The 27,512-nt window shown below is 45.2% G+C and overlaps 1 pseudogene; it reads right to left on the bottom strand.

The window, feature by feature from the left end:
• Positions 1–2,984: 2,984 nt before the first annotated feature.
• Positions 2,985–3,944, bottom strand: LOC133053727 (olfactory receptor 5AS1-like; annotated as a pseudogene).
• Positions 3,945–27,512: the final 23,568 nt, after the last annotated feature.

Consider the following 27,512-nt stretch of genomic DNA (forward strand, 5'->3'; position numbering starts at 1 on the left):
GCATCAAACAGCTGGTGGTTTTGAATCGTGGTGCTGGAGAAGGCTCTTAAGAGTCCCTTGGACTGCAAGAAGATCAAACTGGTCAATCCTAAAGGAAATCAACCCCTAATATTCATTGGAAGGACTTATGTTGAAGCTGAAACTCCAATACTTTGGCCACCTAATGTGAAAAGCCAACTCATTGGAAAGACCTGATGCTTGGAAAGGTCAAAATAAAGAAGGAAATGGGGTGACAAATGAGTTGGTTGGTTAGCATCACAAACTCGGTGGACATGAATTTGAGCAAACTCTGGGAGAGAGTGACGGATAGGGAAGCCTGGTGTGCCTCAGTCCATGGAGTCACAAAAAATTGGACTTGACTTATTGACTGAACACCAGCTACAAATTCCTTTGAAGATATCTAATTTGCCCTTTAAATATATTTTTCTGCCTTATGTCATAGAAAAATTGGTATTTTTTTAACTCATGCCATAAAACTAATTAGCCCCTGATCTCCAAGACTCAGTATAAGGGCAATCAAGATTAGAATTGGAACATAGATTTTAATTCTGACCTGAACTGAAGATATTCATCAAGATGCAGATATTTTCTATAGAGGGGACCTGAATTTAGTATTTTAAATTTGTAATGTTACATTACCTTCTTATGACTGAAATGAAATATATCTTTTCAGTATTCTCTTTCTCTGACCATAGATAGGCAGGAAAGTAAATCTAATTGAATATAATTGTTACAAATATTCTACTTTATTCTGAAACGTGGCTTTTCATTGTATATATATATATATATATTTCTCATTTTGTGTGTTAGTTAAAATTATATGATGATTTCCTGTGTGTATAATATCAAGCCAGATGTAAATTAGGGAAATACTTCAGACCAAAATAAATAAAATAACATCTGAGTTTTTCTTACCAAATTATTATTCTGGATTAAGTTCAGGCAGTGACCTTGCTATTATGGGTTTCTCTTGTGTTGTGGACAGAGAAATACAGTTGAGAAAGATTTTTAGTTCTCATCTAGGTATAACTTGCCTCCAGTGGGACATTGGCAAGGTTTGCATACATTTTTGGTTAACCTAAATAGGGAGGATGCTACTAGTATCAAGTGAGTAGAGACCAGGTAGGCTGCTAAAATCCTAAATGGTACAGGGTAAATCTCTCCTCTTCTTCTCCCAAAAATGGGTATTGACCCAAAATGTCAACAATGCTGCTTTTAGAAACTGCACTGATTAAACTTCTACAGTTTTATAGTTTACATGGAAATTGTAGTTTATTTATTTTAGACTAATTTATTTTTGTAAATGAAAAACATCTTAAATTTAACAGGTCCCTATTAAGGAAGCTGACATGCTTCTTTGAGCAACCTTATGTTTATGAACACAACAGATAGATGTTTAGAAGAAATCAGCTCATCCCTTGAAAATCTCATTAGCTTTTTGCAGCAGGAGGAAACACTAATATTAAAGGAACAATGTACAATAACCCCCACTTTTCAGAAACAATTCAAGAATAAGATCAAATGAATGACATTGTACTCTGTACTCTGATAAAGTTTTCATTGAGGACAAATATTGCAAAAAGATGAAAGGACACTGAGTCGAATCTTTGGTTCCATTTTTTTTTAACCTCTCACAGTATCTCAAAATCTCCAGAATGCTTCATGGATATTGTTAAAATTCATTGTTTCTCCTAGGAAATCAAACCCAGCTGCTATCTTAAAGTCACATAATAATGTTAAAATAATGAACAAGGGCATGCCATTACATTGTAACAGGCAACAAGAGCTTTACATATATTGTAGGAGATTTTTATGTATTTGATCATTCAATTCTCAAATTATCCATATACTAGGAAGGTTAAACATATTAGTTCTTTGATACTTCAAAACAGCCCATTTCATTGGCAATATTTTATTGTCTTTATTTGCAGGGTTGTAATCCTGCCATTTATAACTCTATAAATCCAGTCATTCATAGCTCTACAATTACTACCAAATGCACAGTATTATATATTCATATCTACACAGTGTTTTCCTTCAACTCTGTCAAGATAAAACAAAAAGGAAAGTAGGACTCAAGAATTTAAAGCAACCACAGAAAATGTCTGATAATTTAATCATCAAAGCTGATCCCAGAGAAAGAAGGATTCATATTTCAATGGATTTACATGGTCAATTTACAGAATACAGTGATCAAAGCAATTGTTGACCTCTTCCTGAAGATAGAGTCAGTAACTTATGTGTAAATAATTAGTAATGTATATAGTTAATAGTCTATAATCTTCACAGACTTGTTTGGTTTTCCCAGGTATCCACAGTTAATGAAAGAGTCTATTATGATAATCAATCTAGCCTAAAGAGAAAATACATGCTATAAGTTCACTGTCTCCTAATATGAATGTGACTATCACTATATGTGCTTCTATCTGATTTTCTGAGAGCCAATGTAATCACCATTATCCATCATGAGTAATGTCAAATTTCTCTGATGGTAAGTGTTCTTTAAGTGCAGAATCTAGCTTATTTTCCCAAACACAGAAAACTGGATTTACTCACTAATCTATCCATTCATTCATCCTATCCATTCATCCATTTATTCACTAAATATATATGAGGATATGCCCTATACCAAGATGTAGAGGTGTTGGAAAAATCAACCAAGATTCATATTCCCAGCTTCCAAGGACTTTCTCATATGGATAGGTTGACAGACAAGTCAACAAATACCTTCAATATTAGATGATAAAGAATATTTAAAAAATCAACGTGCAAAGAGCAACTATTACTTGTTTTAATTCAGAAACATTTCTCAGATCAGAATTTTGACAAGTCTGTTTTTGTAAGAGAGGATAAAAACGTTTTACAGAATAGAGGATGAAAAATTTTTATTTCTGAAAGGCGGGGAAATGTTTAAAATATTTGACATATAGGGTGATGTACAGCTGCTTATCAGATTGGAGGGATAAGTTATGCCTTAAATACTCTTAAATGATTTCAATTCCTATTGTTCTGAAAGCCCAGTTTCTGTCCAATGGTTTTCTGAGGGCATATTTTACACCTTTGTTTCTGAAGCTGTAGATTATTGGATTAAACATGGGAAAGACAACCGTATAAAACACTGCAAGTACTTTGTCAGTGTCTGGGGAGTAGCTGGTAGTGGGAGGCAAGTACATAACCAGAAGTGCTCCATAGAATAAGGTGATTGCTATGAGATGGGAGGCACAGGTAGAGAAAGTTTTGCTTCTTCTACCTGAGGACTTGATGCTCAAAACAGTGAGGAGGATACAGAAGTACGAGATAAAGATGACCACAGAAGTGATGGTCTGGATGAAGCCACACAAGGCAAAGAGCAGAAGCTCATTGATACAGGTGCCTGTACAAGATAAAGCCAGGAGAGGCGGGATGTCACAGGAAAAAATGGCTGACGATGTTGGAACCACAAAATGGCAGCCTGAATGTGAGACAGACGTGGACCGTTGAAGCCACACCCCCACTGAAGCAGGCCAACACAACACAGCAGACACAGACACTCCGAGACACAAGAGCAGAATAGAGCAGTGGATTGCAGATGGCTGCATAGAGGCTGTAGGCCATTGCTGCCAGGATAAGGCATTCAGCATCAGCAAAGCAACCAAAGAAAACATCTGTAGTGCACAGCCAGAGAGGGAAATGCTTTTCTTGGATGCTAAGAAATTTACCAGCATTTTAGGAGTGATTGCTGCTGAGTAGCTAATGTCTAAGAAAGACAGGTTGCTGAGAAAATAATACATGGGGGTTTGAAGGCTTGAATTGAAATTAACTAGGATTATTAAACCTACATTTCCCACCACAGTTAGTGTATAGACTATGAGAAATACCAAGAATAGTGCAACTCTGAGAGGTAGATAATCTGTGAATCCAACAAGTAGGAACTCAATCGGCATGGTATAATTATTCTCCAACATCTTCTTGGTTTTCCTGTCTTTCTCATCTGAAATAAATGGTATTAGGATACATGAATTGATTTGAGTGATTGATAAACCAAGGATATTTTTATTATTCATACTAAAGAGGTGAAGATAAGCACAGAATAACCATTCAGGCATTTTCTGTGATGTATTTGGTTTGTTTTCTTTTTCTGTCACTTTATTTAAAAAACAATTAAAATCGTCATTGATGCTAGAGAATGTTATTCAGGTATGATGCTTCAAGAGGCAGCAATTCTTTAAGGACTGTGCACAGAGGGCAGGAGCCAAGATGGCAGAGGAGTAGGACGGGGAGACCACTTTCTCTCCTACAAATTCATCAAAAGAATAACTGAACGCAGAGCAAACTTCACAAAACAACTTCTGATTGCTAGCTGAGGTCATCAGGTGCCCAGAAAAGCAGCCCATTGTCTTCAAAAGGAGGTAGGACAAAATATAAAAGATTAAAAGTGAGACAAAAGAGCTAAGGACGGAGATCCGTCCGGGAAGGGAGTCTTAGGCGGCATTGCTTGGGGTAGGGTCCAGGCCTGAGTGCCCTGAGGACAATCGGAGGAAGCTTCTGTGAGTTGCCAACTTGAACTGTGGGAGACCAAAAGAGAGAGAGTAAATTAACCGGCCTGAACACACTGCCAGCCGTTCACAGAACAAAGAGACCGAGAAAATCCAGAGAAGAGCTCGCAGGCTGCGGACCGGCCCAGCCCCGCCGGAGGCAGGAGGCAGGGGGGAGGGGAAGGTCGCGGCGAGACACAGGGCGCAGGCACCCGACCGGCGCGGGCGGGGACTGGGGCTGGGGACGCGGAGGGCAGAAGGCGCGCGCACCCGACTGGCGCCAGCGGAAACTGAGACTGGGTCGGCGGAAGGGAGGGGGCGCGCCACACCTGGGGAGAGTGCGCCCACCAAGCCCCTGGCTGCCTGGACCGCTCTGACGGGGGAGGCACAGAGAGCAGGCGCAGCTTTTCGTTCCGCGCTTTTGTGGAACACCCGAGGGCTGGAACCTCGCGCAGCGCGGGGCGCGCTCCATATAGAGCAGCCGGGAGCCTGAGCAGCACAGACGGAGAAAGCAGTGCCAGCCCCTCCCTGCAACGCTAGCCCGTCCCCGTGGTGCAAGCCCCTCCCCGCAGCGCCAGCTATTCTACCCAAAGCAATCTATAAATGCCCTCATTTTGTATAGAAGATGCAGCTTCCAAAACTGAAAGCAGTTTATTAATATCTTCTATCTTTTATGTAGGAGGGAACAAAGTTTGGAAAAGCATGTTTTCTCTTCCAGAGGATATCCCAGCATGTTCCATGTGACTAGACTTGGAAACAAGGTGTCTAGATCCTGACATTTCCAGTTGTTCATTTTATAGTCTATTTTCAACATTGTGGATCTATGTATACTTTCTGACATGGTGAGAAGAAATTTGTTAGTTTCGTTTTGTTTTGTTTTTCCTAAAGACTTATATATACACATTTAGAGACAAAATACAGAAAGTTCTTTGATAGCCTTGCTAAAAAGGAAAATTATTTGGGAGGTTTCTCTTTGTTTTGAAATTTTTTTTCCATTTATTTTTATTAGTTGGAGGTTTCTTTTTAATTTGTGGGGTAGAGAAGTTGAGGAAGTACATTTGTACACATTAAAACAAGCTACATAAAGGTTTACCCAGATGCTCAGTGGTAGAGTCCACCTGCCAAGCAGGGGACACAGGAGACATGAGTTCTATATTTGGATCACAAAGATCCCCTGGAGAAGGATACAGCAACTCACTCCAGTATTCTTGCCTGGAGGATCCCATGGACAGAGGAGCCTGACAGGCTACAGTCCAAGAGGCCTCAAAGAGCCGGACATAACTTAGGAACTAAACAGCAACGGCAGAGGCTGACTATGAGCTGCACTTTAAGAGCACCATACTTGGGTTTGTGGTTATAAACAGAGGGACTTTATGATCAAAGTCATAAAGAATTGCTAGCTCCTATTTGGAAGATTCAGTCATTTTCTGTATTGGCAAAACTAGAAAGTCAATTCCAGTCACTGATGAATCACCGTCACCACGTTTTTTGTATTAGTACCATGTAGTAGAAGACCAACTCAGCCGTCCTGGGCTGCTCAGACTCCATGTATTTCAGAGGTCTTCAAGTCTAGCTGTTGACTGGCTCCTGGGAGATTACATCTAAAACCTTGGAATATCCTGTCTGATAAGAGCAGTTTTTGTTGTTGTTGTTGTTGTTTAAGAGCAGTTTTCTATCCTGGGGTCCACATCAGTTTATGCTGACATGGTTCACAGCTAATACCTGATTATATGCCTGGGACTTTGAATGAGGCTGTGACATAAACTGTTTTAACACCAGGGTGGTGAATTTCTAGATGAAGTAGCTAAGGATAGTTTGGGGGATTCCCCATGCCTATGAAATGACCCTTAATAAAACCCTGGCCACTAATACTTGGCTAAGCTTTTCTGGTTGACAATAATTCCTAAGAGCCATCAGACAACATTGCTGGGAGAATTAAGTTCTCTGTGTGACTGGCCCAGGAGAGGTCCGTGGAAGCTCGTGGCTGGTTCTCCATGACACAGTTTATACACTTTTTTTTCTATTGCCACTTTCAATCTATATCTGTAGCTGTAGTAAACCATTATCATAATGGTTTTTAGAGTTTTGTGATACTTTCCTTCTACTAAATCACAGAATCTGATAGTGATCTTTGGCACCTCTGACACAAGCCCTAAATTTGAAAAAGTTTCTCAAGCATTTTTCTTTCTTTAAGATTTTAAACTTTCTTGCATTTATATTACATAAAATATAAAATTGTTATTCTAAGAAATAAAATAAATATGCAAATTAGGAAACAATAAGTGAATACATGTAAAGTTACTTCCTGACTTAAATAAAAAAAACAAACAACAACAAAAAAATGAGTATTGCTGAAATCAGAAGTTCTCTGTGATCACCACTGTTATACTTTCTTGAAAATTACAACCACCAAAAGATATCATCTCAGACCTCTCAAAATGGCTATCATCAAAAAGACCACAAATAGCTAATTGACAAGGATGTGGAGAAAAGGGAATCCTTGTACACTGTTGGTGCAAATGTAAATTGCTGCAGCCACTGTTGAAAGCTGTAGAAAGATTTCTCAGAAAACTGAAAATACAACATGGCCCAGAAATTTCATTCCTGGGTATATTTCTGAAGGAAACAAAAACATTGATTCAAAGACATACATATACCCCAGTGTTCATATCAACATCATGTACTGTAGCCAAGATATGGAAGCCACTTAAGTGTCCATCAACAGATAAATGGATAAAGAGGCTATGGAGTGCATACGGAGTTGAATATTAGCTAGCTCTAGAAAAGAATGAAATTTTGCCGTCTGAAATAACATGGATGGACCTGCAGGGTATTATATTCAGTGAAAGAAGTCAGATAGAAAAAGGCAAATACTGTATGTTACCACTTACATGTGGAATCTAATGGAATATTACTCAGCCATTAAAAAGAATACATTTGAATCAGTTCTAATGCAATGGATGAAACTGGAGCCCATTATACAGAGTGAAGTAAGCCAGAAAGATAAAGACCAACACAGTATACTAATGCATATATATGGAACTTAGAAAGATGGTAATGGTAACCCTATATGCAAGACAGAAAAAGAGACACAGATGTATGGAACAGACTTTTGGACTCTATGGGAGAAGGTGAGGGTGGGATGATCTGAGAGAACAGCATCAAAACATGTATATTATCAAGTGTGAAACAGATCACCAGTCCAGGTTGGATGCATGAGACAAGTGCTGAGGGCTGGTGCACTTGGATGACCCAGAGGGATGGGATGGGGAGGGAGGTGGGAGGGGGGTTCAGGAAGGGAGGAAGGGGAACACATGTAAATCCATGGCTGATTCATGTCAATGTATGGCAAAAACCACTACAATATTGTAAAGTAATTAGCCTCCAACTAATAAAAATAAAGAAAAATAAATAAATAAATAAAATAAAAAAAACCTAAAGCACATAAAAAATATAAGAACACAGAAATGGACCGATAGAGAACAAATTAGTGGTTGTCGATGGAACAAGAGAAGGAGACAGGAAGAGGGCAAGAGGCAGAGCATTAACAGGTACAAATGAGGGGCTTTGCTGGTGGTCCATTGGCTAAGATTTCACCTTCCCATGCAGGAGGTGCCAGTTCAATCCCTGGGGAGGGAGCTAAGGTTCCATATGCCTCATAGTCAAAACACCAAAACAGAAAGCAGAGGCAACATTCTAACAGTTTCAATAAAGACTTTTAAAAAACGGTCCACATCAAAAAATCTTTTAAAAAATATAGACTAATACAAACTAAATAACCTACAGGGATATATTGTACAACATAGGGAATATATTCAATATGTTATAATAACTCAAATGGCATAGAATGCAATAAAACCTGAATCACTATGTTGTACAGTTGAAACTAATACAATATTGTAAATCAAATGTACCTCAGTTAAATATGAATAAAATACTCTTCTGTATTTTGTTAGTCCATAGCTTTCAATTTTTAAAATAAATTAATCCATATCCTAAATCTATGTGTTTAATAAATCTGCTTGAATCACATTATAACATGATGTCATATACTGTGGCTTCTACTTTGCTTGTGATTTTCTTCAATATTAGTTTCTAACATTTTCCCATGAAAATTTTATCATGAAAAGCTGTTACACATGAAAAGCTCATGTACTGTACTCTTAATTTCAAAATTGGATAGTATTATTTTCCTTTAATATGTCATAACTAGTTGAGCTTTCCTTCCATCATGATCAGTGCTGATGTGAATATTATGTTACAGGTCACTCAGTGCACTCCTAGAGGGGTTTGTCTAGGTCCATCCCTAGATATGACATTGATTGGATACAGGATATGCTTATGATCAGCTTTAAAGTGTAACAAGAATTTTCCCAATTTATGTTTCAGATCTATGTCCTCAAGAGCAGCATGTCTGACCTAAGCTTCTACATCCTTGCTGATACCTGCTATAGTCAGACATTTAACATATTTTGCCATCATTATGGAGGTGCGTGTGTGTCTGTGGCCATGTCTCACTCTTTGCAAACCCATGAACATAGCCTACTAGGCTTCTCTGTCCATGGAATTCTTCAAGCAAGAATACTAGAATAGGTTGCCATTTCCTAACCCAGGGAATCTTCCTGACACAGGGATCAAACTTGCATCTCCTGCATGTCCTAAATTGGCAGGCAAATTTTTACCACTGTACCACCTCTCAGATACTTAAATCTTTAACATATCTGGAAATATTTTTGTCCATTGTGTTATGTTAGAATTTTCTCTTTTTTGAATTCAGATAGCATGTTTTTACCTACTGATTTTTTTTTAAACATGTGTTCTCCATTTATTGTTAGTGACACCCTGAGTTCAGTTCAGTGACTCAGTCGTGTCCGACTCTTTGTGATTCCATGAATCACAGCAGGCCAGGCCTCCCTGTCCATCACTAACTCCCAGAGTTTAGAAAAACCCATGTCCATCGAGTCGGTGATGTCATCAGCCATCTCATCCTCTGTCATCCCCTTCTCCTCCTGTCCCCAACCCCTCACAGCATCAGGGTCTTTTCCAATGAGTCAACTCTTTGCATGAGGTGGCCGAAGTATTGGAGTTTCAGCTTCAGCACCAGTCCTTCCAATGAACACCCAGGACTGATCGCTTTTAGGATGGACTGGTTAGATCTCCTTGCAGTCCAAGGGACTCTCAAGAGTCTTCTCCAACATGACAGTTCAAAAGCATAAATTCATTGGCACTCAGCTTTCTTCACAGTCCAGCTCTCACATCCATATACATGACCACTGGAAAAACCATAGCCTTGACTAGATGGACCTTTGTTTGCAAAGTAATGTCTCTGCTTTTTAATATGCTGTCTAGGTTGGTCATAACTTTCCTTCCAAGTAGTAAGTGTCTTTTAATTTCATGACTGCAATCACCATCTGCAGTAATTTTGGAGCCCTATGATGTATCAAATCTTCATTTATTTGTGAATCTATTTCTGGACCTTGTTTTCTGATCATCAGTCTATGGTAAGCTTTGCTTTATGTAATGGCAGACATTGCTAGATAATTTTGCAGGAAAGGCTTGATCTTTTTTTCTGAGCTATTTCACCAAAACTTTAAAAAAGACTTGTCCCTCTTAGAACATTGTTGTGTGTGTCTTTTTTTAATTTTGGAGGGAATTTCCCTTACAGACCAATTCTGTAAAACTTATATCTTTCAAATATTGAGTCATTCTTGCAAACATGATGTCACTATTTATGCTATTTATTTAAAATCTTTTAGTTATGTTTTTATCATAAACATAAAAGTTTTGGTTGAGAGATATATTTCCCTATGGGCCTTATATAATAAAAATTTATTGTTTAAAAATTATGATCTAAATATTTTCTGCAGTGATGAGGAAATACAACTAATTTTCCAATCAAATGTTGATTCTAAGGCTAACAACTCACACAGACTATTTTATTAAAACTCATAGCTTTCACTTTACCCTTTTACATGAGTCTTTTCTTTATATATCTTAAAAATCTGTAGTTTATTATTTTTGGATATCTTCCTCTACTAACAGCACCCTCCAGTGAATTATTACCCAGAGTTGCAATGTTGAGCGTTATTTTCCTTTACATAATTTTAAAGTAATGAACTTCTGTTCATTAATTTTAATCAAAAGATATCAATTCAGTTTTGGGTCCTAATTAACTGTATATCTGAACCTCCAAATGCAATTTCTCCAGCTCTCCATGCATTATTATTAACATAAAGGAAGATGGAGGAAAAGCTTATTTGCAATAGTAAATCTTTTGGAAAAAATTCAGGCAAATAAATTGTAAACTTTTAACCATTAAACTGTGAAAGAAGATGTAACATTAAAGGTAACTGTCCAGCATTCTGGAAAGAATTTTTATTTCATCTTTTTAATCCATAATTTTGTTGTGTTAATGTTGCCATCTTTTGAGACAGACCTAACTTTGCAAAGTGAATGCCCAATGTGTCTCATTAACAATAATCTTTGGTGCATTTTTTTCAGCTTAAATGTAAACAGTATACAGTGCAATTACTGCTGAAAGGATAAGTACCATAAGTAATGATTATCCTGAGAGATAATGGATGAATAAATTGTTAAGGATTGAGAATGCTTTCCTGCCTCTTTTTTTTTAGTGTAATGAAATCGTTTTGAAAAAATGTTGTTTAATTATGTTATGTTTTATTGAATCTCAAGAGAAATCAATAGACATTATAGTTATTTAATGAATCAACATTTTTCATTCTCCAATTAAAAAAAAAACTGCAGATAGATCTTAGCAAAAGAAGTGGGCAAATAAAAGACCTGTTTTTCCTAGATTCATAAATTAGTTTACTACATGTATTTGCTTTATTATTTCAAGTGAATGTATTAGAGTAACATATTAGCACACATTGAGGTTAATCCTTAGATAGATGGCATGCAGTAAAATGTTCACAATCTACAAAATAATGATCTTTTATTATTAACCTAATCATTAATCTATTCATTTATAAAATTGATTTATTTTTAAACTTACATTTTAAAGTATAATCAAGTTATCTTCATTTATTTGCTCATCTATCCACAAATATTTAATGACTATCTACTATGTAATAAACTGTTCTGCCAGCCTGACCAATCATTATAAAGATTTGTGCTCTACTAAATTTATTAGAAGAATGAAAACAAAAATATAAACAAATAACTGAAAACAATGCTGTTACTAAAAAGTATTTTTAATATAATTTAATAGATTTTTGCAACTTAGGATTTCCTTCTATCTTTGATGTTCAAGTCTTTTAGAATGTTTAATTAAATATATGATAATTTTATCTAATAAAATCATGATATGTGGAAAGCTGAACTGACAAAAATTGAGTATTATCTTTATGAGATAAATTGATAACTAACAAAAATAGCTATATCATTTAAACTTATCCTTTTCTAGAGTTTCTTCCGGCCATATTTGAGTTAAGTGACATGTGGTAATATAGATCTTATCCTCTCTCACATAAACTGCAATGTCCCTGTGATAAATACTCAATTTACACCTAAGCAAAAGATAATTACAGAAATGCAAAAGTCTATCCCTGGTGCAAATTATTACATAATTTCTTTATTTCCTCACAGGATAATCAGAAATAAAACACATATACATACAAGAAAAGAAGTTTACAGAGATGTGTAAAATTCTTAAAAGATATTAAGTTAAAAATAAAATAAATCTTCTATACTTGGCAAAAAGCAAGTCAATGATGGCATTGAATAGAATATCCATGGGAAAGACACTGTGCAGAATGTAACTCTATGATGCCTGAAAATCAACATGTAATTCGTGGTTCCACTTATTTTGTGGAAAATAATTCTAATGAGCTCAAAATTTATCTCTTGAAATATTTATTTGTATGTAATGCTAATGAATACATTATAAAATAAATAGCAAGAGCATCAGTTACTGTCAAGGTAAGTTTTCCAGCTACACTTTAAGCCTGCATAAATATTTTAAAAGCGGGTTTCCCAGGTAGCTCAACAGAAAAGAATCTGACTGCCAAGCAGGAGATGTAAGTGCAATCCTTGGGTTGGGAAGATCCCCTGGAGTTGGAAATGGCAACCCACTCCAGTATTCTTGCCCAGAAAACTATGTGGACAGAGAAGCCTGGCAAGTTACAGTCCATGGGGGTCAGAAAGAATCAGACCCAACTCAGTGACTGAACAACAGTCTCCTCTTTATTCTAAGGAGACATGGAAAAAAATGCAGGAATGTAGTAAATTTGCATTCCAGAAGACAGCGCTATCTTTGCTACTTACTTACAAAAAAAATAGGATTGGTTTGTGCATAAGGCCTTGTCCTTGAAGGACGACTATTATGAGCTCAGATGCCTCATTCTGGATATTGGTCTGCTGTTTAGGAGAGTGCCGAGAAATGATGATTACACAGAATCTGAAGATCTTGTGACCCACAGAAAGAGTCAACCATCTGGTGGAGAAGAATGTAGATAGAATAAAAAGCCACTTGATTCTCGGGAAACTTTGAAATGACTCCTAGGTTAATAGTCACAAATCATGCCTACTGTTTTTAAAGATATTTTTTAAGATGTTAGTGATCTAGATAATATGAAATAATGCTTCTTTGATCTTTAAACCTTAGTGAAAATTTAATTTACCAGTTTTACTGTTGCCATCAATCTCACAAGCCTTTATCATTTGTTCACAAGCATACCTACAGATCCTACTGTTCCATCAGGGTCAAATACTATGCACTTACATGTCTTAAATAAAATTGTAGTTATTCAAGTTTTTTTAGAAAACAGAAAATGGTTAATTATGTATATCATGACAATCCAGATGTGGGTACAAAAGGATTGAGTCAAACTTCATCTTATGTTTTCTAGTTACACATAATGTTACCCACCAGTATGGAAACATATGTTGGTACAGTCATATATCTAGGGTAAGATATAAACATGTTCAAAACTTTAAGAAAACGATGACTGTATTCCTAGATTTGAATGTGTATTCAAAAGGAGTATGGGAGGTTTCTCTGATCAAAGTAGGGGACATAGATTCGGGCCCTGGGGCAGGAAGATTCCACATACAAGGGGCAACTAAGCAGGAGCATCACAGCTGCTAAAACCCAGGAGTGGAGAGTCTGTGCTCTGCAACAGAGAAGCTGCCACAATAAGAAGTTCACACACGGTGACTAGACGGTAGCCCTGCTCTCTGTGGCTAGAGAAAGCTATGTGTGCACAGCAGTGAAGACCCGGCAGGGGCAAAATAAACACATTATATATTTTTAAAAAGGAGTTTGTTGTGCATATCTGGTATTACTTGTACAAATGTTACTTAACAGAATTTCATTTATCACAGAGATATGGTGATTAAGGCTTGAAAGTTTAGCTGGGAACTGGGAGCAATTCTACAGAATACAGAGCACAGAAATACACTCCTGCAACTAGGGTTAATTTTTCTTTTCTTAAGGCTATGGCAAAGGAGGGAAGAATATGCAGTGGAGAAAAGACAGTCTCTGTTCAATAATTGGGGATGGGAAAATTAGACAGCTATATGTAAGAGTGAGATAGAACACTGCCTCACGAAAATGAAATCAAAATGGGTTAAAGACCTAAATAGAAGACTAGAAACCATAAACTTCCTAGAAGAGAACAAAGGCCAAACACGCTTTGACATATGTCACAACAATATATTTGGGATCTGCCTCTGAAGGCAAAAACAATAAGAGAAAGAAAGAGGGATTCAGTTAGGTTCAATCACTCAGTCATGTCCGGCTCATTGTGACCCCATGGACTGCAGCATGCGAGGCCTCCCTGTCCATCACCAACTCCTGGAGTTTGCCAAAACTCTTGTGCAGTGAGTCGGTGATGCCATCCGACCGTATCATCCTCCGTCATCCCCTTCTGCTCCTACCTTCAATCTTTTGCAGCATCAGTGTCTTTTTCCCATGAGTCAATTTTCACATCAGGTGGCCAAAATATTGGAGTTTCAGCTTCAATAACCATTCCTTCCAAAGGGCATCCAAGACTGATTTCATTTAGGATGGACTCGTTCGATCTCCTTGCAGTCCAGTTTCCTATTTAGAACCAGTCTGTTGTTTCAGGTCCAGTTCTAACTGTTGCTTCCTGACCTGTATGCAGATTTCTGAAGAAGCAAGTCAGGTGGTCTAGTATTCCAATCTCTTACACAATTTTTCAAAATTGTTTGTGATCTACACAGTCAAAGGCTTTGGCGTAGTCAATAAAGCAGAAATAGACGTTTTCCTGGAATTCTCTTGCTTTCCTGATGATCCAGCAGATGTTGGCGATTTGATCTCTGGTTCCTCTGCCATTTCTAAAACCAGCTTGAACATCTGGAAGTTCATGGTTCACATAGTGCTGAAACCAGGCTTACAGAATTTTCAGCATTACTTTAGTAGCGTGTGAGATGAGTGCAATTGTGTGGTAGTTTGAGCATTCTTTTGGATTGTCTTTCTTATGCATTGGAATGAAAACTGACCTTCTCCAATTCTGTGGCCACAGCTGAGTTTTCCAAATTTCCTGGTATATTGAGTGCAGCACTTTCACAGCATCATCTTTCAGGATGTGGAAATTCCTGACTGGAAAATCCTCGACTGGAATTCCATCACATCCAGTAGCATTTGTTCAGAGTGATGCTTTTTCTAAAGCCTACCTGACTTCACATTCTAGGATGTTTGGCTCTAGTTGAGTGATCACACCATTGTAATTATCTGGGTCGTGAAGATCTTTTTTATACAGTTCTTCTGTATATTCTTGCCACCTCTTAATATCTTCTGCTTCTGTTAGGTCCATGCCATTTCTCCCCTTTATTGAACCCATCTTTGCATGAAATGTTCCCTTGGTATCTCTAGTTTTCTTGAAGAGACCTCTAGTCTTTCCCATTCAGTTGTTTTCCTCTATTTCTTTGCATTGATCACTGAGGAAGGCTTTCTTTCCTCTCTTGGCTATTCTTTGGAACTATACAAATGGGAATATCTCTCTTTTTCTCCTTTGCTTTTCACTTCTACTCTTTTCACAGCTATTTATAAGGCCTTCTCAGACAACGATTTTGCCTTTTTGCATTTCTTTTCCATGGGATGGTCCTGATTCCTGTCTCCTGTACAATGTCATGAACCTCCATCCCTGTCCATCAGGCTCTCTTCTCTATCAAACCAAGTCCCTTAAAACTATTTCTCACGTCCACTATATAATCAATCATAAGGGATTTGATTGAGGTCATACCATAATGATCTAGTGGTTTTCCCTACTTTCTTCAGTTTAAGTCTGAGTTTGGCAATAAGGAGTTAGGCCGGGGGGGGGGGGGTGAGGGGGAACACAACTCCCCAGTGCCAGTGCGTGCCTATGGCCTGGAAAACAGATCACACGCCAGGCTAGCTCCGAAAAAGGGGATCGGTCATGAGACCGACCGGGCACGTGTGTTCTTTGCAGAGTCCCTGCAGATCGAACAGGCAGGGGCAAATTTTGGGCTTCCCACAGTTAGAACTGTTCAGCCATTGTAGAAACAGGCGTCGTCTGAAACACCGGGGTTAGGCTCTCGGCGCGATGTCCACAAGCCGTGGCCATTGAAATGTGTGCACACTGGAGCCGCCATGCAGAGGGAGATCTCATCCGGCTCCATGTGTTCTTCCAGTGAATAGGCCGGGATCTCAGGAAGAACAGACATCCAGAGAGTTGAGTGAATCTGACCGTCACGCTTTCAGAATTCAAGTGAACTAGAAAGGAGGTTCACTCACATGTGAGTTTGTCTTTCCATAGGCTGAATCCTCTCTTTGAGCAGATTAGGGTTCCGGGGGCAAAATGGAGCAGAGAGGACAGAGAGTTCCCTTAGGTCCCCTGCTCCTCCCGCAACGGCCTTAGGAACATCCTGCCCCAGAGGAGTGTGCCGGCCACAACCCACACGGAGACGTCAGTGTCAGTCATCCTCGTCCAGAGTCCCCCGTCTGCCCTCGCCTTCATGCCTGCCTGGCATTGTCCATTCTATAGGTTTGTATCGAACCTGCCCGGAGCCCAGTGGCATCTTCCCTGATCGGGGATCGATCGAAAACACCCCTGTCCCCTGCCTCATCGGCAGGTGGATTCTTAACCACTGGACCACCAGGCAGGGAAGTCCCTTCACAGCCTTCTAAAATCATCTACCCTGAAACATGAAATGTTGTCATCCGAATCATTGGACCATCACGACTGAAATGAAGGAAAATATGTTCGTTAAAGAAAGCCTCAACTCCTCAGTGCTTGCCTTAGAACCACAAAAGCATCTCTCTCTCTCTCTCTCTCTCTCTCTCTCTCTGTCTCTCTGTCTCTCTCTCTCTCTCTGTCTCTCTCTCTCTCTCTCTCACACACACACACACACACACACACACACACACACACGCTCCATAGTCCGAAGGAAACCAACTTCTGTGTTTATCCATCCCACTTGTTGTGTCTGTTGTGCCTTCGCTAGTCAAAGAAGCTGATCTAATGTGGAATCCGATGTCTTCTTCTCTAGGACACTTCGAGAAGGAGCAAGAGTGCCAGTTTGTGAGAACCGAAGGCCAAACCGGCGTGATGTAACCCGGCGATGTGTGTGGTCAGAGGCCCATCTAGATTCGCACTCCAGTTCACGGAGGGGAGCGGTGGGAACAGGAGTGTGGACCCTTCCCACTCCCCCAGTGAACATCTGTCCCGTGGAAGGGGTATAGGAACCTCATGACCTGACCCACGTGGTGAACAGTCGCCAAAGACAAAGAATTCCTACAGCCAGACGTTTGCAACCACGAACCCTGTCCCTCCCTCACCTGACCTTTCAGAATGCTACGTGGAACCCTTTCAAGAAGCTTGGGGCAGAAAAAAAAAAAAAAAGAAGAAGAAGCAGCAGCAGCAGCAGCAGCAGCAGCAGCTGGGGGCTTGGAGGTATGGACCCCTGAATTCTCCTCGCTCGGCCCTCCCTGCAAGAAAACGTTGTGTGCTTGCCTGCGCCCCACATGCCAACTTTTCGGGGGATCGGACCTCCCAGGGTGCCCCTGCACCAGGCACCCTGCCTGCATGCGACATCCCAAGAGATCCTATGGAGAAACATCTCCGGCCACTCACATGACATCTGCATCGCTGGCAAGTGACCCTTCAGACCTCCACATAGATACGTGAGCACAAACGCTCCTTCACAATCTGGGACACCTCGTAGGCTGTGTGAGCTCCTCTGGTTCAGCACTCCCTCGACTTGGCTGTGGTTTTGGTTCTGTTCTGCTCTGTTCTGTGTTTGCTTTCTGACCCGCGTGATCTCTCTGGATAGGGCACCCCCAATCAAAGCGAAAATAAATCGAGTCTGTGTGAATACTATTCATGCATCAAGCGGGGATATCAACGACCTCTATGTGGATCCATAAAAATGGCCGTGTGGTGTTCAGGAGGATCATTCTGTGTTTTCTGGGTGCACTATTTGCTGTCCATTATTTCACGTGCCTTTTGGGCATGGCTGATGGAGACGGACACGAAGCAGCAGGGCGGCAATCTGGCATCTCGGCCTAGAGCGGTTTCCCAAGTGACATCTCAGAACAGGGGCTGAGAAGGCCATGGCCACCCCTCCACGGGGCCCCCTCGGTGGCCGGAGGGTGGGGGTGGGAGTGGGGCTGGCGTTGTGGAGACGAGATGGGGGGTGGGGAGGGGTGGGGGGTGGGGGGGGTTGGTGGTGGTGGTGGTGGTGGTGGTGGTAGTGGTGGTGTAGAGCTGGGCTAGGGGTTGGGGGCGTGCGAGGCGAGGGGACCAGTCCAGGTCCCCCTGAGAAGTGAAAAGTGAAGGCAGGTTCTCTCCCACTGAGAACTTCCTGCCTTCACGCATGTGAGAGGAGCAAGTTTCTCTCCGATCCACGGCCCTGCATCGTTTTCGCCCTGTTCAAAAAAAAAAAAAAAACAGACAAAAACGTATTTGTTTATCTTGGCTTGTTTTCTGGCCCAGGCCAAAGACCTCTTTGAGAGTGTCCAAAGGATCTGACAGGATGGGAGGGTGCAGGTCAATCCATGTGTCAAGAAGAGATCCAGGGACTCTCTCACAGCTGTGACTCGGGCCTTTTTCAGAAACAGGCCAATTTTGATGACTCCCTGGACAAGGGAGTCACCCCAGAAGTTTCCTTGAGGGGACCGAGTTGCAGGAGTCGGGGGCATGGCCCCGCCGCCGCCGCCAGAGGGCCTCCTCAGCCCGGCAGGCCGGCCTGCAGGCAGGCAGGCAGGCAGGCAGGCAGGCAGACAGGCAGGGGCTATTGTCTGTGGGCCCCACCCCCACCCTCCCCCTGCAGGGCCTCGTCAGATAGCTTCATTCAAATGCAGAAAGCTTTCCAGTCAAGTCAGAGCCTTTGACTTTGCCTCGAGCTTCTCTCTATTGAATGGTGATCCGCCCCACCCCCATTTCTCCATTTCTCCACCTTGAGGCTGCCCCTTGGGCACTGCGTGGAGGAAGGGGGCTAGGGGTGGGGCGGGAGGCTGAGGGACAAACTCACCTTGTGTCAGGCCAAAGAAGTCTCTTCCTTTTCGTAACCCAGGAAACCCCACTCATGCATGTGAGGATCACAGACGTGCGTTGAAGCAGCCATCATCACTTGACATCTTCCTCCGTGGAAGGAGGTTTTCATTCCTGCCTGCCTTCAGAGAGACAGAGAAGGAGGGAGGGGTGGAGCATTCCTCTGGCGCTGGCCGGTTCTTGGTTCTTAAGTTACTTGAGTCCAAAACACTCCACAGGACATGGAGGTTCATGTGAGGTGGGGTGGGGTGGGGTGGGGTGGGGTGGGGTCGGCGGCCTGCTCTGGACCCCAGCAGTTCCCTCCTCTGACACTTCCCTGAAACCCATGAAAAGCTGAACTGGTGACTGTGTGTGTGAGTGCATGCATGTACGCGTGTACGTGAGAAACGGCGCGTGGGCGTGTGCATGGACCTGAGAGAGAAGTCCCCCTACCTCAAAAAAAAGGGGGGGGGGCGGAGAAAGGGGGGAACAACAACAACAAATCCAGAAGGAAAGAAGGAAGGAACGAGGGAAGGACCAAATAGGTTAGTTAGTACGGGCCTCCATGTCGTGGAAAGAGTTTCCGAGCACAGATCCTCCGTTCAGTGAAACACTTATCGTATCTCCTCTCAGGAGGCTGTGAGGTCGACAGACAGGTTCGGGAAAGCAGGCCTGGGGTGCAAGCAATCAGGTAATTTTTTTCCTCAGAGGCACTTGTAGGGAAAGCAAGGAAACACACAGGTTCATCCCTGGAGTGGATTCATTCGAAACCAGTCGGTGGAGGGGGAGTCAGTCAAGGAGATGTCTAGACGTCAGAGTTGGGTACTGGAGCGGGTTGCCATGTCCTTCTCCAGGAGACCTTCCTGGCCCGGGGATGGAACCCGGGTCTCCTGCATGAAGCAGGCAGACTCTTGACCGTGTGAGCCAGCGGGGAAGCTCTGTCAGAAATGTTCACCAAGTCCTCTAGCTTCCATCCGCAGGGCTTCAGGCACAGGGCCTTTTGAGTTCTCCATCAGCAGGGCAAGAGAACATGGGACATGTTTCCCCCCAGAGAGGGTTGCCCCCAGATATCGGAGGCCACTCGGAAAACTTCAGGACCCACCCACTCCCCCTCTCGGGTGAAGAGCCACACGCAAAGAAAGGAACAAACACACGTAGCACGGGACTCTCCCATCCAGAAGTGTGTATCCCCCGCTTCACGGAAACATCCTCCGGGCCCCTAAGGAACGTGTGGGAAAAAATCACTCTATCGCCAAGGAGATAAGAGCCCTCGCTGAGAGCTTCTGAAGTCTGGAAGGACCAGGTAGAGGGAAAAACAGAAACGATTGCATTCTGCTGATAGGGGTAGTGTATGAAGTGACCAAAGGGGCTGTCCCTCTTTCAAAATTCACATTGTAAACATTGTGTCCTTTGGGTCCTCTGTTTTTGCTTTGTGTGTGGGAAGCAACAGATTGAACGGTAGGGTCCTTTTCTTATTTATTTTATTTTTATTTATTTATTTATTTACTTAGCCCGCCCGCCCATCCCTCCATCTTCTCTCTGTCTCTCTCGCTTTTCATTCAGGTTAGGGAATTAAAAAACAGAACAAAACAAAACAAAACAAAGCAAGCAAGCAAGCAAACAAACAAACAAACAAACAACAACAACAACAACAACCCGGTATTTCTGCAGGTCAGGAAGCAACAGTTAGAAGTAGACATGGAACACAACAGAGTGGTTCCAAAGAGGGAAAGGAGTCCATCAAGGCTGTTATGTGGTCACCTTGCTTATCCAGCTTACATGCTGAGTGAGTACACATCATGAGAAACGCTGGGTGGGATGAAGCACAAGCTGGAATCGAGGTTGCCCGGAGAAGTACCAATCCCCTCAGATATGCAAATGACACCACCCTTATGGCAGAAATGAAGTATCGAGTGGGTTTACAAAGTCGTGTTCGTTTCAGGTTTTCAGATTCTTTTCCCTTAGAGGTTAATGCAAAGTCATAAGTCTACTCTCCTGGGCTGCATAGTGGGGTGCTTGTTTTGCGTGTGTGTGTGTGTGTGTGTGTGTGTGTGTGTGTTTTTTTGTTTGTTTGTTTGTTTTTTTACTACCTGCCCTGTAAGCACTTTGATGGGTGCTTGTTGATTGTCTTGATGTACCGTTTATATGTGCACGTGTTCAACCGGACCTCCTAAGTTCACAGTCCTGCCCCTCCCTCCCCCCCCCCCCCCATCGATCCTCGCTTCGTCAAGAAGTCAGGCATCCCACCTTTAGCATCCTACTCCTTCCTCATTTCCTCCCACCCCATGGAAGAAGTCATTCCTCCAGTTTTCCCATCGGTTCTCTACACCTCGCCTGATGATGGCAGGTGACTGGAAGACTGACAGATGTGAAGAGTTTTGCAAGAGCCTTGGGTGAAGGCTCCTAGGATTGGCTCGGGGAAGTGGGTGGCGTGTCACTCACTAGAGACTGTGGAAGGTATGCCCCAAGTGGCAAACACCGTTGCTTTCAGTTGTTGTCGGTTTGCTCGTCTGCAGCGAGGGATGGAAGGAAGGCTTCCACCTTCCACGGAGAAAGCTATATACCTAGCGTACCAAGGAGGTTTGACCACCCCCTAGGTTACAGGCGTGACAGGTCAGAGTGTAGAAATCGTCATGTCAAGTGTGTATTAACAACAGGCAGGCTCATCTTAAAGGCACTTCTGTCCTGTGAAGGTGGAGGGAGGGGCGGGAGGGGCATAGGGACGATGAGGAAGGGAAGGAGAAAGCGAGGAACACGAACACGAACACACACACACACTGTGTGTGTGTGTGTGTGTGTGTGTGTGGTGTGGTGTGGTGTGTCTGTGGCATGCGCAGGTGTTGCGTGTGTGGTGTGTGGGGGGGAGTGTGTTGTGTGTGCTGTGTGGGGGCGTAGTGTGTGTGGGTATGCGTGGGGTGTGTGGGGTGTGCCTCTGGGTGGTGCGAGTGTGAGAGGGGGCGGGCAGAGAGACACAGCCAGGCAAAGAACAACACAGAGTGTGTGCATGGGTGTGTGTCTGGCTGTGTCCCTCTGCCCGCCCGCTCTCACACTCGCACCACCCGGAGGCACATCCCACGCATACCCACACACCCCGCGCTCCCCGCACCCACACTCACCCCGCACTCCCCGCCCCCACACACCCCCCACCACAATCCCCCCCACACCCGCGCCCCACACCACACACGCGAAGGACAACACAGAGTGTGTGTGTGGGGGGGGGGGAGCAGGGGGTGTGGGGATGCGTGTGGTGTGTGCCTCAGGGTGGTGCGAGTGTGAGAGAGGGCGGGCAGAGAGACACAGCCAGGCAGAGGACAACACAGCGTGTGTGTGTGTGTGTGGTGTGGTGTGTCTGTGTGGCGTGCGCAGGTGTTGTGTGTGTGGTGTGTGTGGGGTGTGCCTGTCAGTGGTGCGAATTTGAGAGGGGGTGGGCAGAGACACAGCCAGGCAAAGGACAACCCAGAGTGTGTGTGTGTGTGTGTGTTTGTGTGTGTATCTGCCCACGGCACCTCACACCCGCACCAGGAACATCCCACACACCCCACGCATACCCCCACACACCACACACTGCCCGCCCCAACCCCACCCCCCGCAGGCCCACCCCCACACAGAAAGGACAACACAGTCAGAGGGAGTGAGTGAGTGAGTGACTGAGTGAGTGGGTGGTGTGAGGCCGGTGTGTGTGGTGTGTGGGGGCAGGGTGTGTGTGTGTGGTGTGTGTGGGTACGCGTGTGGTGTCTGTGGGTATACGTGGGGTGTGTCTGTGGTGTGCACAGGTGTGTTGCGTGTGTGGGGACGTGTGGTGTGTGCGTGTGCTGGGTACCGGTGCCACGTGGGGCCGTGTGTGCACGTGTGCAGCGTGGGTGTGTGGGGTGCGCCTGTGGGTGCAGGCGGGCAGAGACATGGCACGCAGACTCTAGACCGTGTGAGCCAGCGGGGAAGCTCTGTCAGAAATGTTCACCAAGTCCTCTAGCTTCCATCCGCAGGGCTTCAGGCACAGGGCCTTTTGAGTTCTCCATCAGCAGGGCAAGAGAACATGGGACATGTTTCCCCCCAGAGAGGGTTGCCCCCAGATATCGGAGGCCACTCGGAAAACTTCAGGACCCACCCACTCCCCCTCTCGGGTGAAGAGCCACACGCAAAGAAAGGAACAAACACACGTAGCACGGGACTCTCCCATCCAGAAGTGTGTATCCCCCGCTTCACGGAAACATCCTCCGGGCCCCTAAGGAACGTGTGGGAAAAAATCACTCTATCGCCAAGGAGATAAGAGCCCTCGCTGAGAGCTTCTGAAGTCTGGAAGGACCAGGTAGAGGGAAAAACAGAAACGATTGCATTCTGCTGATAGGGGTAGTGTATGAAGTGACCAAAGGGGCTGTCCCTCTTTCAAAATTCACATTGTAAACATTGCGTCCTTTGGGTCCTCTGTTTTTGCTTTGTGTGTGGGAAGCAACAGATTGAACGGTAGGGTCCTTTTCTTATTATATTTATTTAATATTTATTTATTTACTTACTTAGCCCACCCGCTCCCCTCCCCCCCCCCGCTCCCCGTCCCCCTCCCCCCCAGGCTCCCCGTCCCCCTCCCCCCTCCATCTTCTCTCTGTCTCTCTTGCTGTATCATTCAGGTTAGGGAATTAAAAAAACAAAACAAAACACAAACAAACAAAACCCCGGTATTTCTGCAGGTCAGAAGTAGACATGGAACACAACAGACTGGTTCCAAAGAGGGAAAGGAGTCCATCAAGGCTGTATATGTTGTCACCCTGCTTATCCAGCTTACATGCTGAGTACACATCATGAGAAACGCTGGGTGGGATGAAGCACAAGCTGGAATCGAGGTTGCCCGGAGAAGTACCAATCCCCTCAGATATGCAAATGACACCACCCTTATGGCAGAAATGAAGTATCGAGTGGGTTTACAAAGTCGTGTTCGTTTCAGGTTTTCAGATTCTTTTCCCTTAGAGGTTAATGCAAAGTCATGTCTACACTCTCCTGGGCTGCATAGCGGGGTGCTTGTTTTTTGTGATTTTTTGTTTTGTTTGTTTTTTTTACTACCTGCCCTGTAAGCACTTTGATGGGTGCTTGTTGATTGTCTTGATGTACCGTTTATATGTGCAACGTGTTAACCGGACGTCCTAAGTTGACAGTCCTGCCCCTCTTCCCCCCCCCCCCCCCCACCCGATCGATCCTCGCTTCGTCAAGAAGTCAGGCATCCCACCTTTAGCATCCTACTCCTTCCTCATTTCCTCTCACCCCATGGAAGAAGTCGTTCCTCCAGTTTTTCCATCGGTTCTCTACACCTCGCCTGATGATGGCGGGTGACTTGGAAGGACTGACAGATGTGAAGAATGTTTGCAAGAGCCTTGGGTGAAGGCTCCTAGGATTGGCTCGGGGAAGTGGGTGGCGTGTCACTCACTAGAGACTGTGGAAGGTGTGCCCCAAGTGGCAAACACCGTTGCTTTCAGTTGTTGTCGGTTTGCTCGTCTGCAGCGAGGGACAGGTCAGACTGTAGAAATCATGTCAAGGGTGTATTAACACCAGGCAGACTCATCTAAAGGCACTCCTGTCCTGTGGAGGTGGAGGGAGGGGAGGGAACAGGAACACACACACACACACACAGTGGGTGTGGTGTGGTGTGGCGTGGCGTGGCGTGTCTGTGGCATGCGCAGGTGTTGCGTGTGTGGGGGCAGTGTGTTGTGTTGTGGGTGTGTGTGTGGTATGTGGGGGTGGGGTGTGTGTGGGTATGCGCGGGGTGTGTGGGGGTGTGCCTGAGGGTGGTGCGAGTGAGACGGGGCGGGCAGAGAGACACAGCCACACACACACACTCACGCACGCACCACTTGTGTTGTCCTTTGCCTGGCTGTGTCTCTGCCTCGCCACACACGCCCCACTCGCCTACGCCCCGGCCACACATCCCCGACCCACCACGGACAACACAGAGAGTATGTGTGTGGGGGGGGGGGTGGGGGTGGGAGGGGGTTGGTGTGTGTGTGGGGGGGGGGGGGGGGGCCAGGGTGTGTGGGGTATGCCTGTCGGTGTGTGCCTGAGGGTGCGAGAAGGGGCGGTCAGAGACACACCCAGGCAAAGGACAACCCAGTCAGAGGGTGTGTGTGTGTATCTGCCCACGGCCCCTCCCACCCGCACCAGTGACAGGCACACCCCAGACACCCCACGCGTATCTCCCACACACCCTACACTCTGCCCCTGCTGCACAGAAAGGACAGCAGAGAGAGGTGGGGTGGGTGGTGTACGACGTGGGTGGTGTGGGGCCGCTGTGTGTGGGGTCACGCGTGGGGTGTGTCTGTGGCGTGCACAGTGTGTTGCTTGTGTGGTGTGCGGGGGCGTGTGTGTGTTGTGTACAGGTGCCACGTGTGTGTGTGGGGTGCGCGGGGGCAGACACACACAGTCACGCAAAGGACAACACAGTCAGAGAGAGAGAGAGAGAGACAGACAGACAGACACAGAGACGGGATCGGGGATGCGTGCCTTTGGGTGGTGCGGTCAGAGACAGAGACACAGAGTCAGGCCAAAAACAACCAACATGTATGGACATCCTCCTGAACATTTGGCTGGACTTGTGTTTTTCTGAGCTCATCACCTCCGTTGATCAAGACCACTCCCATGAAACGTGAGTCTGCCACCCTCCCCTCAAACACCATCCAGCCACTTGTCTTTGGCAGGCAGACCGGGGAGTGTGTTCCGAGTTGGCGGGCAGGCGGTTGGGTGTCACCAGGCGAGCTTTGATCCTTGCCGTTCTGGCTCTGAACCTGACCGGAGTGAGTGGGTCTGGGTGATCTCTCGTGTCTTTGTTTGAAACTCTTGGCGGGAGAAGGGAGATTCGCCCGCCAGCCTGCCAGCCCGCCAGCCCGCCAGCCCGCCAGCCCGCCAGCCCGCCAGCCCGCCAAGTGACAAGGCCAATAAGGAGGAAAAGCCCATTCCACTTGAGTTCAAACACCTGCTCTCCCAATCAAGCAAGTTTCTAAAGTGAGACTTCCAACCCAGGCCACAAAGCCGAACTGGCTAGCCGTCCACCCTCCCCGTGACCTCTGGCCCAAGGTGCCCCTCCCACACAGCCTCCTTCCACAGCCCGAGGGCATTCAAGAGTTGGGGCGGGCGGCCCGCCGGACCGCCCCCCCGCCGGACCATCTAAAAGAGCGACCGACAGAGAGCTGTCGAGGGAGCCGGCCGCAGCACGGGAGCTCCGGGGGCGACCGGCGGGGACTCATTGCCAGACAGGGTCCGTCCTAGTGCGCATTTCTACGCTCAGTCACCGACGCGGACAGGAGAACGGGACACGACAACACTTCTGCAGAATGTCCCTGGGCGAGGTACGACGACCGGACGGACGGGAGGAGAGCGGGCGGGAGGGAGAAAGATTCTTGACTCCCCACCCACGGGGCAGCGGAATGCTCTCCCATCCGAGGGGGACCGCAGGCCAATGTCAGGCGGCGCGAGCACCCGCGCCGAGAAATACCTCGCCGTCACCCCCGTCCCTGTCACCACCTTTCAGCATACCAGGAGAAACCCCTTTTGTGGACCCCAGCCGGCTGGTCGACCCGGCGTCCAAGTGGGCCACGCCACACACGCCACCACCCCCGTCCCTGTCACCACCTTTCAACATACCAGGAGAAACCCCTTTTGTGACCCCGACGACGGCTCTTTTGGGAAAAACAACATACAGCAACAGGACAAACAAAAGACGAACACACCATGTATACACACACACACACACACACACACACACACACACAGACACACACACACACACCTTCATATTGAAGGTACCGCTGTGTGTGTGTGTGTGTGTATGGTGTGTGCGGAACAAAAGATGCACACACCGTGCACGCGCCCGCCCGCCCGCACGCACGCACGCACGCACGCACACACACACACACACACTCCATGTTGAAAGTACCCCTCCGTATTATGGCAGTGAAACAAAAAGGAAAGGCACACACCCATCACCCACATAACCCACATAACCGCAATGAAAAAACTCCACGCATCTTAAAAAGAAAACGCAAACGCCAGAGAACGGGTCGTACCGGCGACTCCGGCCGCCGAGGTCAATTCGACCCGGGAACGCAAGGCCATACAGCAGCCCATTGGGACGAAGCCAAGCAAAGCCAGGCTAGCTGGTTGATCCGCCGCTCCCTCGGCCCGGAGGCCAAGTGGGCCCCGGCCGGCTGGTCAACGCGGAGCTCCCTCGGCCCAGAAGCCAAGTGGGCTCCGGCCGGCTGGTCGACCCGGAGCTCCGTCGGCCCGGCGTCCAAGTGGGCCACGCCACACACGCCACACACGCCACCACCCCCGTCCCTGTCACCACCTTTCAACATACTAGGAGAAACCCCTTTTGTGACCCCGTGCAACGTACAGTAACAGGACAAACAAAAGACACACACACACACACACACACACACACACACACACACACACACCCTTCATGTTGAAGGTAGCCCTGTGTGTGTGTGTGCGTGCGTGCGAAATAAAAGACGCACACACCATGCGGACGCACGCACGCACG

The sequence above is a fragment of the Dama dama genome, unplaced genomic scaffold (assembly GCF_033118175.1).
Source record: "Dama dama isolate Ldn47 unplaced genomic scaffold, ASM3311817v1 ptg000184l, whole genome shotgun sequence".
NCBI lineage: Eukaryota > Metazoa > Chordata > Mammalia > Artiodactyla > Cervidae > Dama > Dama dama.